Here is an 8,696-nt window from a genome sequence, read left to right as displayed (position 1 = left end):
TTTGGTGTTTTTTTTTTTTTTAACATCTTTATTGAAGTATAATTGCTTCACAATGGTGTGTTAGTTTCTGCTTTATAACAAAGTGAATCAGCTACACATATACACACGTTCCCATATCTCCTCCCTCCTGCATCTCCCTCCCTCCCACCCTCCCCATCCCACCCCCCCAGGCGGTCACAAAGCACTGAGCTGATCTCCCTGTGCTATGCGGCTACTTCCCACTAGCTATCTATTTTACATTTGGTAGTGTATATATGTCCATGACACTCTCTCACCCTGTCACATCTCACCCCTCCCCCTCCCCATATCCTCAAGTCCATTCTTTAGTAGGTCTGTGTCTTTATTCCCATCTTGCCACTAAAAAATATGGAACGCTTCACGAATTTGCGTGTCATCCTTGCGCAGGGGCCATGCTAATCTTCTCTGTATCGTTCCAATTTTAGTATATGTGCTGCCGAAGCGAGCACCACAGAAATCTCTTGCATTCCTATACACTAACAGCAAAAGATCAGAAAGAGAAATTAAGGAAACAATCTCATTCACCATTGCAACAGAAAGAATAAAATACCTAGGAATAAACCTACCTAAGGAGGCAAAAACCTGTACTCAGAAAACTATAAGATACTGCTGAAAGAAATCAAAGACAACACAAAGAGTTGGAGAGATATACCATGTTCTTGGACAAGAAAAATCAATATTGTGAAAATGACTATACTACCCAAAGGAATCTACAGATTCAAGGCAATCCCCATCAAATTACCAATGGCATTTTTCACAGAATTAGAACAAAAATTTTTATAATTTGTATGGAAACACAAAAGACCCTGAATAGCCAAAGCTATCTTGAGAAAGAAAAACGGAGCTGGAGGAATCAGGCTCCCTGACTTCAGACTATACTACAAAGCTACAGTAATCAAGACAGTATGGTACTGGCACAAAAATAGAAATATAGATCAATGGAACAGGATAGAAAGCCCAGAGATAAACCCACACACCTATGGTCACCTAAACTGTGACAAAAGAGGCAAGAATATAGAATGGAGAAACGACAGCCTCTTCAATAAGTGATGCTGGGAAAACTGGACAGCTACATGTAAAAGAATAAAATTAGAACACTCCCTAACACCATACACAAAAATAAACTCAAAATGGACTAAAGACCTAAATGTAAGACCAGATACTATAAAATTATTAGAGGAAAATACAGGAAGAACACTCTTTGACATAAATCACAGCAAGATGTTTTTTGACCCACCTCCTAGAGTAATGAAAAAACAAAAATAAACAAATGGGTCCTAATTAAACTTAAAAGCTTTTGCACAGCAAAGAAAACCATAACAAGATGAAAAGACAACCATCAGAATGGGAGAAAATATTTGCAAATGAAGCAACTGACAAGGGATTAATCTCTAAAATATACAAATAGCTCATGCAGCTCAATATCCAAAAAAAACCCTAACCCAATCTAAAAATGGGCAGAAGACCTAAGTAGACCTTTCTCCAAGGAAGACATACAGATGGAAAGAGGCATATGAAAATATGCTCAACTTCACGAATTATTAGAGAAATGCAAATTCACACTATAATGAGGTATCACTTCACACCAGTCAGAATGGCAATAGTCAAAAATTCTACAATTAATGCTGGAGAGGGAGTGGAGAAAAGGGAATCCTCTTGCACTGTTGGTGAGAATGTACACTGATACAGCCACTATGGAGAACAGTATGGAGGTTCCTTAAAAACTAAAAATAGAGCTACCATATGACCCAGCAATCCCACTACTGAGCATATACCCTGAGAAAAACATAATTCAAAAAGACACATGCACCACAATGTTCATTGCAGAGCTATTTGCAATAGCCAGGACATGAAAGCAACCTAAATGTCCATTGGTAGATGAATGGATAAAGAAGATGTGGTACATATATACAATGGAACATTACTCAGCCATTAAAAGGAATAAAATTGGGTCATTTGTAGAGATGTGGAAAAACAAAAACCAAAACAAAACCAAAAAAAACCGAAAACCAAAAAAACTCACTACTGTCAGTTATAAATTTATATGGAAATTTTAAAAATAATAAACTAATATTGATTTGATACACTGTAACTTAAAACATTAGAAACATTGCAAAAAAAAAAAAGAACTGGGAATCTTTACAACTTATACATTGTCTTCCATATGGTTAAGTTATCTCCCTAGCCTGGTAATACCTGTTTGTCCTTACATTGTTTGGTTCCCTTAAAATCATTAACTACTGAGACCTCTGCAAGGGCAAGCACTGTGGCCAGGCTTAGGTCGCAAAATGGCTTAGATCTAAAATGGCTTCTCTAATTGTAACAGTGAAGAGCAAACCTGACTCCATATTGAATCTATCTCTTTAGCTCTAAACTTTGTGTTCTGTTGCTAGTTGCCCTTGCTTAGAGAAGCTAGCTCTGCACCTGAACTCACAGACACAATAATCATTGAAGGAATTCTGCCCATGGCTTAAGGTGTATGTGAGAGCCCCTTTCTAGAGAGTGGTCCTCCCCCCAACAAAGATAAGGAAAACTGAACAGAAAAGATAACATTTGTCTTATCGAGTCCTGCAGGCATACTGTGAGGAGACCTGATTAACAAATTTTCATAGCATCCCACCTGGCTGATGCCCCGCTGCTTGAGGCTATTCAACACCTCCTGACCTCACCCTTCCTACTTTCCTCTTTTCTTAGCATAAAAGAAGCTTGAATTCTAACCTGACAGTGATAGTCCTTTAGGGTATTAGTCTGCCATCTTCTCGGTTTGCTGGCTTTCTGAATAAAGTCTCTATTCCCTGCCCCAACATCTTGTCTCTCGATTTATTGGCCTGTCATGTGCCAAGTGGTAAGAGCTTGGATTCAGTAACATTATGTCAAGTAATCTATGTCTGGTTCTTTTCCTCCAGGGACCAACCCCCCCCCCCCACACACACGCTTTTGGCCTACAACAGGAGTCAAGGGGTGTCATAGGGAGGACTCTAAGAATAGTAGTTCAGTTTAGACTTACCCTAAGAGGATGGGAAGCATGGAAAAGCTTTTGGTGCAGTTTGATCAGATTGGCATTTGAAAAAGGTCACTGCTGTGCAAAAACATTGATTGGGATTGACTGGAATCAAATCTAAGGTTTGAAAGAATTGAAAGGAGACTGCTGCCACTAGGCAGGTAAAACGTGGTGTCTTGCATAGAATGAGTGTGTTTCGTGTTTGGTAATTGCAATCATTGTTGCTTTTGTTGTGGTCATCCATTTACAATGCTTGGTGTCAGTTTATTTATCTCTTGTAAAAATAAAATACAGTGTGTGTGTGTATGTGTGTGGAAAAAATAATAATAAAGAAATAAAGAAATAAAAAAAAAAAGGTGGTGTCTTGGATTTGGTTGGGGCAGAGGGAGGAAGACAGATTGGGAGACACTTGGTGATTGTTCAGATATGGAGGGCGTGGACCCTGCTGTCAGATTTAAAGGTTAGCCCTTTTTAAGATTTATTTTAAAAAGATACAGACTTTATTTTTTAGATCAGTTTTAGAGTTTTAGGTTGACAAAAAAATTGAGTAGAAAGTTCAGAAATGGGCTTCCCTGGTGGCACAGTGGTTGAGAATCTGCCTGCTAATGCAGACGACACGGGTTCGAGCCCTGGTCTGGGAGGATCCCACATGCCATGGAGCAACTAGACCCGTGAGCCACAACTACTGAGCCTGCACGTCTGGAGCCTGTGCTCCGCAACAAGAGAGGCCACGATAGTGAGAGGCCCGTGCACCGCGATGAAGAGTGGCCCCCGCTTGCCGCAACTAGAGAAAGCCCTAGCGCAGAAACGAAGACCCAACATAGCAATCAATCAATAAAATAAATAAATCTTTAAAAAAAAAGAAAGTTCAGAGAGTGCCCTTATATCATCCCCCGAATCCCACCCCCACATCCCCCCCACTTTCCCCTGTGGACTGAAAAAAAGAAGCACAACATGAGAGTCGTGAGTTAAGCTTTATTTGGGGCAAAATGAGGACTATAACGCAGGAGACAGCTTCTCAGATAGCTCTGCGGAAGTGCTCCAAAGATGTAGGGATCAGTACCTATGTGATTTTAGTGAAGGGGGATATGTGCAATCAAGCACACGTTTCGGCAGAAGTTTGCTGCTAGTCACAAGGAGCAGATATCTCCGTTAGTGATTTTAGTGCTTTTCTAGATATGAGAAGATGCAAGAAATTGGGCTCATAAAATCTTCTCCTGAAAATATCTAACTCTCTGAAGGCCTGTTCTGCCACTTTTTCCCAGAGCACAGAGTGTCTCATTCCTGATCTCTGCCCTGAACTCCTTTCACAGTGTGTTGAAGGTCAGTGACTGCAGTGGCTGGTGACTTCATCCTGGTAGAGGCAGATGGTGAGTGACAATTTTTCTTCTGCACCCCTATTATTAACCTCTTGCATTAGTGTGATACATTTGTTATCATTGATAAGCCAATATTGATAGTGAAGGGGAATAGCCTATAGGACCCAAAGTGTGCCTCTTTGGAATAAAGATTATTGTATCCTCATTATCTTTAAGAAACAGTAGACACAGGAGAAGCTCTGAAAACCTAGTAGAAGTCACTCTTTTGTAAGAGACATTTACATTATATAAGGGAAATTTCCATTTGTAAGTGTGTCTCCCTTTTTGTACCAGAAGGAGGAGCAGGACTCTAAATCTCTAGAAACTCTTATCAATAGAGAAGGCAAAGACTTTTATCTGCATTAACAACAAATTATTTTTCCTCCCCCACAGTAGTTTATATTTGAGTTCATTCACTCTTTGTGCTGTACAGTACTACAGGTTTGACACATGCGTAATGTCATATGTCCATCATTACAGTATTATATAGAATAGTTTCAATGCCCTAAAAACCTCTGTGTTCCACCTATTCCTCCCCAACTCTGGGTAGCCACTGATCTTTTTACTGTCTCCACAGTTTTGCCTTTTCCAGGATGACATATAATTAGAATCATGTAGTATGTAACCTTTTGAGATTGGCTTCTTTCCCTTAGCAATAGGAAGGTCCTATCATGTCTTTTCCTGACTTGATAGTTCATTTATTGTTTTGCTGAATAATGTTGCATTATACGGACATGCCACAGTTTATTCATTCACCTACTGAAGGGCATCCTTGTGGCTTCTGCTGACCTGAAACAAATAGACTGCTAGATATTTCTTGAGCAAAGATGAATTTATTTGGGGTCAGCAGAGAATTGCAATTCATCTGCTACCAAGGGGAGCCATTTGCAAGTCCCCTCATGGCAAGTGAAGGAAAATGCTTTTATAGAGAGAAAAAGAAGTTGGAAGTGCTATAGTAAACAAAGAATCCAGGCTTTTTATTGGCTGACTCCTTGCCAGGGAAAAAAAAGGACTCTTTATTCTTGCTGTTGTGCACTGCTATCCATCCCAGGGTGAGAGAGGTCCCCTTCTGGTCTCCTAATTCTGTTTGAGATTTCTGTTTATTAATTTTTTTTCTTACATTTCCCCCTTTTGTTCAAGATCTTTCTCTGAAAGCATCACTGATCAAGAGTCAGCTTGTCTAGTTTTAGCAGATTGTTGTTCCTCAATGTCAGGAAGAACCTTTCCTGGGTGTAGAGTCCCATGTCAGAGGGAAAGTGCACAGATTATAAATCTATTAAGGTTACATTTGAGTAAAAAGGAGGGGTAGGAGGGAGAACTCTCAGGCACTTTTTATCTAAAATCTATATGTTATCAAGATCATAGACACTGGAGATCATCTGAAGCATTATGACATCATCAAAGTTTTGGCGACAAGCTTCCAATAGTGAGGTCCTGATATCTTGGAAAGCTGTTTTGTCAGATGTCATCTGCTTCAATTCTGGGAAATCTTTATTTTCAGGTCACCAGATGATATGCAGGTCCAGTCAGGGTTCAGTGCTTTCTTTACATGTGTGCACCGAACCCAAGAGTCTGTTCCTTGGAGTTTGGCAGCACAAAAGTTAGTTAGCAGTACCTGATGGGGCCTTTTCAGCAAGGCTGAAGAGAGTTCTTCTAGAGATATCTTCTCCAGTAGAAAAATATCTCCAGGTTGCAAGACGTGATGCTTAAGGTTTTCATGTCTGGAGGGCTCACTGAGAAAAAATTGCTCTACCAAAGAATGGTTATTTTTAATAGAAACAATTAGGCCTTTGCAATATTGGAGTATCACTCCTTTCATCAGCTGTGGGTCAAAAGGAGCAGGAGCCATGTGCTCTCAGTGTCCTGTGACTATTTTAAAGTGTGAGAGTTTATGAGTTCCAAAAGGGGTGGATCTGAGATTTAGAAGGAAAAACGGCAATGCTTTTGGCCAAGGTATTTAGAGAGCCTCTACACATGTTGCCAGCTGAATCTTAATAATGCCATTAGTGTGCTCGACTAAACCAGAGGTTTGCGGGTGGTAAGCACAGTGAAAGTATAAAACTGGCCAAACGGCACAGACTTGTCAAAGCATCTGGCCAGAAAAATGGGTTCCTTGATCACTATGAAGTTTGAGAGGAGTTCCCGAGGTAGGGACAATTTTTTCTAAAAGGACATTAGCCCAAGAAGAGGCAGTAGCCTATCTGCAAGGGAAGGCTTCAGTCCAGTATGAAAACGTACAGACAATGACCAAAACACATTTATGTCCATTCGACAAAGGAAGTTGTATGAATCCATTTGGCAGACCTTGAATGGCCCATTAGGCAGTTTAAAAAGTCCAAGAGCTGCATGAATAAGCTTCCCTGGGTTGTATTCTGGACAAGTGGGACAAGTGAGGTGGGCATCTTTGTGGCCTTGTTAATGTTTCCCCACCAATATTGATTCATGAAGGCTATCATTTTGTCATAGACCAATTGTTTAATGCATGTGAAGGGTGGGAATTTTAGAGTCTCCAATAGGACTCGGTGGTAATTTGGTTAAAACCAGGGCTTTCTCTTTTTATCAAACTAATAATTGTTGAATTTCCAAACTTGTTTTTTCTTTTCTGAGGCCAATTGTTGGGACTCTCTAGCTGGTTTAAAAAAAAAAAAAAAACATTATAATTTGGGGAAATATCCACTTGGACCATGACAAAGGTTTGGCTGCTCTTGGTTCCTTCAAGGGCAGCATTCCTTGCAGAAATATCAGTAAGGTAGTCCTTAGGTTCCAGAGAATCAAGTTTAGAAGCCCCAGGATCTTAATAGCTTAAGTGGTAGTTAAAAGTATTATATTCAATAATTCCTGAACATAGGGGCCATTTAAAGTTTTATTTCCACTGGAAGTAAGGAAGGTACATTGCTTCCACAACATTCCCAAATCATGAGCTATTCTGAAAGCGTATCTCCTATGAGTATAAATATTGGCAGTTTTGTCCTTGGCTAAAGTACAAGCACATGTAAAAGCATGCAATTCAGCCTGTTGGGCTTAAGTAGCCATAGGTAAAGATGCTGCCTCAACAACATCAAAAGGAGTTGTAGTAACATGCCCAGCACATTGCCATTGTTGACGAAAGTTGCCATGTCAATTTTTAAAATAAGACCATCAGTGAACTAAAAGAAGTCAACATTACCCTATGGAATCTCTTATAGCTCATTATGAGGCATCAGGAGGTGGTCCGTCAGCGTTAAGCAGGGGAGAAGCATAGCCAGGTTAAGGTTGTTATTATTATTATTATTAAGGTTATTCTAAAATAAAAGAGTGAAGAACAGTTAACCAAAGCACTTCATAGGAGGTGAGGTGACTAGCTGAGAAATGTCGAGTGTGATGAGAATTCAGGAGAGCTTCTACTGCATGAGGTACAAAAATGGTTAAAGGGGATTCTACAGTGATTTTTATCAGTGGCCTTAACCAAAGGGGCAGTAACTGTAATGGCCCTAAGACAAGGAGTGTATCTGTGTCCCACAGCGTCCAGTTGCTGGCTATAATACCCTATGGGTTGATGGTGGTCCCCGTGTTTCTGACTGAGCACCCCAAAGGCATTCCCTTCCTTCTCATATACAAAAAGAAAAAAAGGAATCTGATAATTGGGATGTCCAAGGGCAGGTAGGTTCATCAAACTCTCCTTTAAGGCCTTGAAGTCTATGTCATCTGGTTCTTCCCATATAATTGAGTCAGAGTTATTATTGTTGAGAAAAACCTATAGAGGTTTGGCCATAAGAGAGAAATTTCAACTCCAATTTCGGCCATAACCAACTAACTCGAGAAAATCTTGCAGTTGGTGCTTAGTTTTCGGTTTGGGGAAATTTAGGACACCACAAAGTCTATCTGGATCTAGGTGTAGCCCTTGTTCTGATATCATATGCCCTAAATATTGAACCTGGATTTGGGTAAACTGCAATTTTTCTTTGGCAACCTTATGTCCCTTTAAGGGTAAAAGATTTAGCAAGTGATTCTTTAGCAAGCGGTTTTCCAGTTAGGAGGCTTGAGAAGGAGAGCAAAGCAGCAAATCATTCACATTATGGCAACAAAGTAGAACTTCTAGGGAACATTCTGTCATCCAGATCAGGCTTCAGGATTTGCAAGAAATAAGAAAGGACTCAATAAAACTCCGAGGCATTAGTGTCCAGGTGAATTGTTTTTCTTCCCAAGTGAAGGGAAAAAGGTATTGACCAGCTTCATCAACTGGAATACTAAAGAATGAACTGCAAAATCAATTACAGTAAAGAATTCACTTCCTGTGGGGACAGATGTTAGTAATGTATACGGGTTAAGAACAACAGAGT

General features: G+C 40.0%; 1 non-coding gene across 1 annotated transcript; it reads right to left on the bottom strand.

Annotated features, from left to right (window-relative positions):
• Nucleotides 1-360: 360 nt before the first annotated feature.
• On the bottom strand, nt 361-467 carry LOC118897603. The gene has a single exon (XR_005020491.1). It is a non-coding gene; the product is annotated as a U6 spliceosomal RNA (small nuclear RNA).
• Nucleotides 468-8,696: the final 8,229 nt, after the last annotated feature.

This window comes from Balaenoptera musculus, chromosome 6 (genome assembly GCF_009873245.2).
Source record: "Balaenoptera musculus isolate JJ_BM4_2016_0621 chromosome 6, mBalMus1.pri.v3, whole genome shotgun sequence".
NCBI lineage: Eukaryota > Metazoa > Chordata > Mammalia > Artiodactyla > Balaenopteridae > Balaenoptera > Balaenoptera musculus.
The sequence above is the reverse complement of the archived record's forward strand: the minus strand, read 5'-3'. Positions and strand labels throughout refer to the sequence as shown.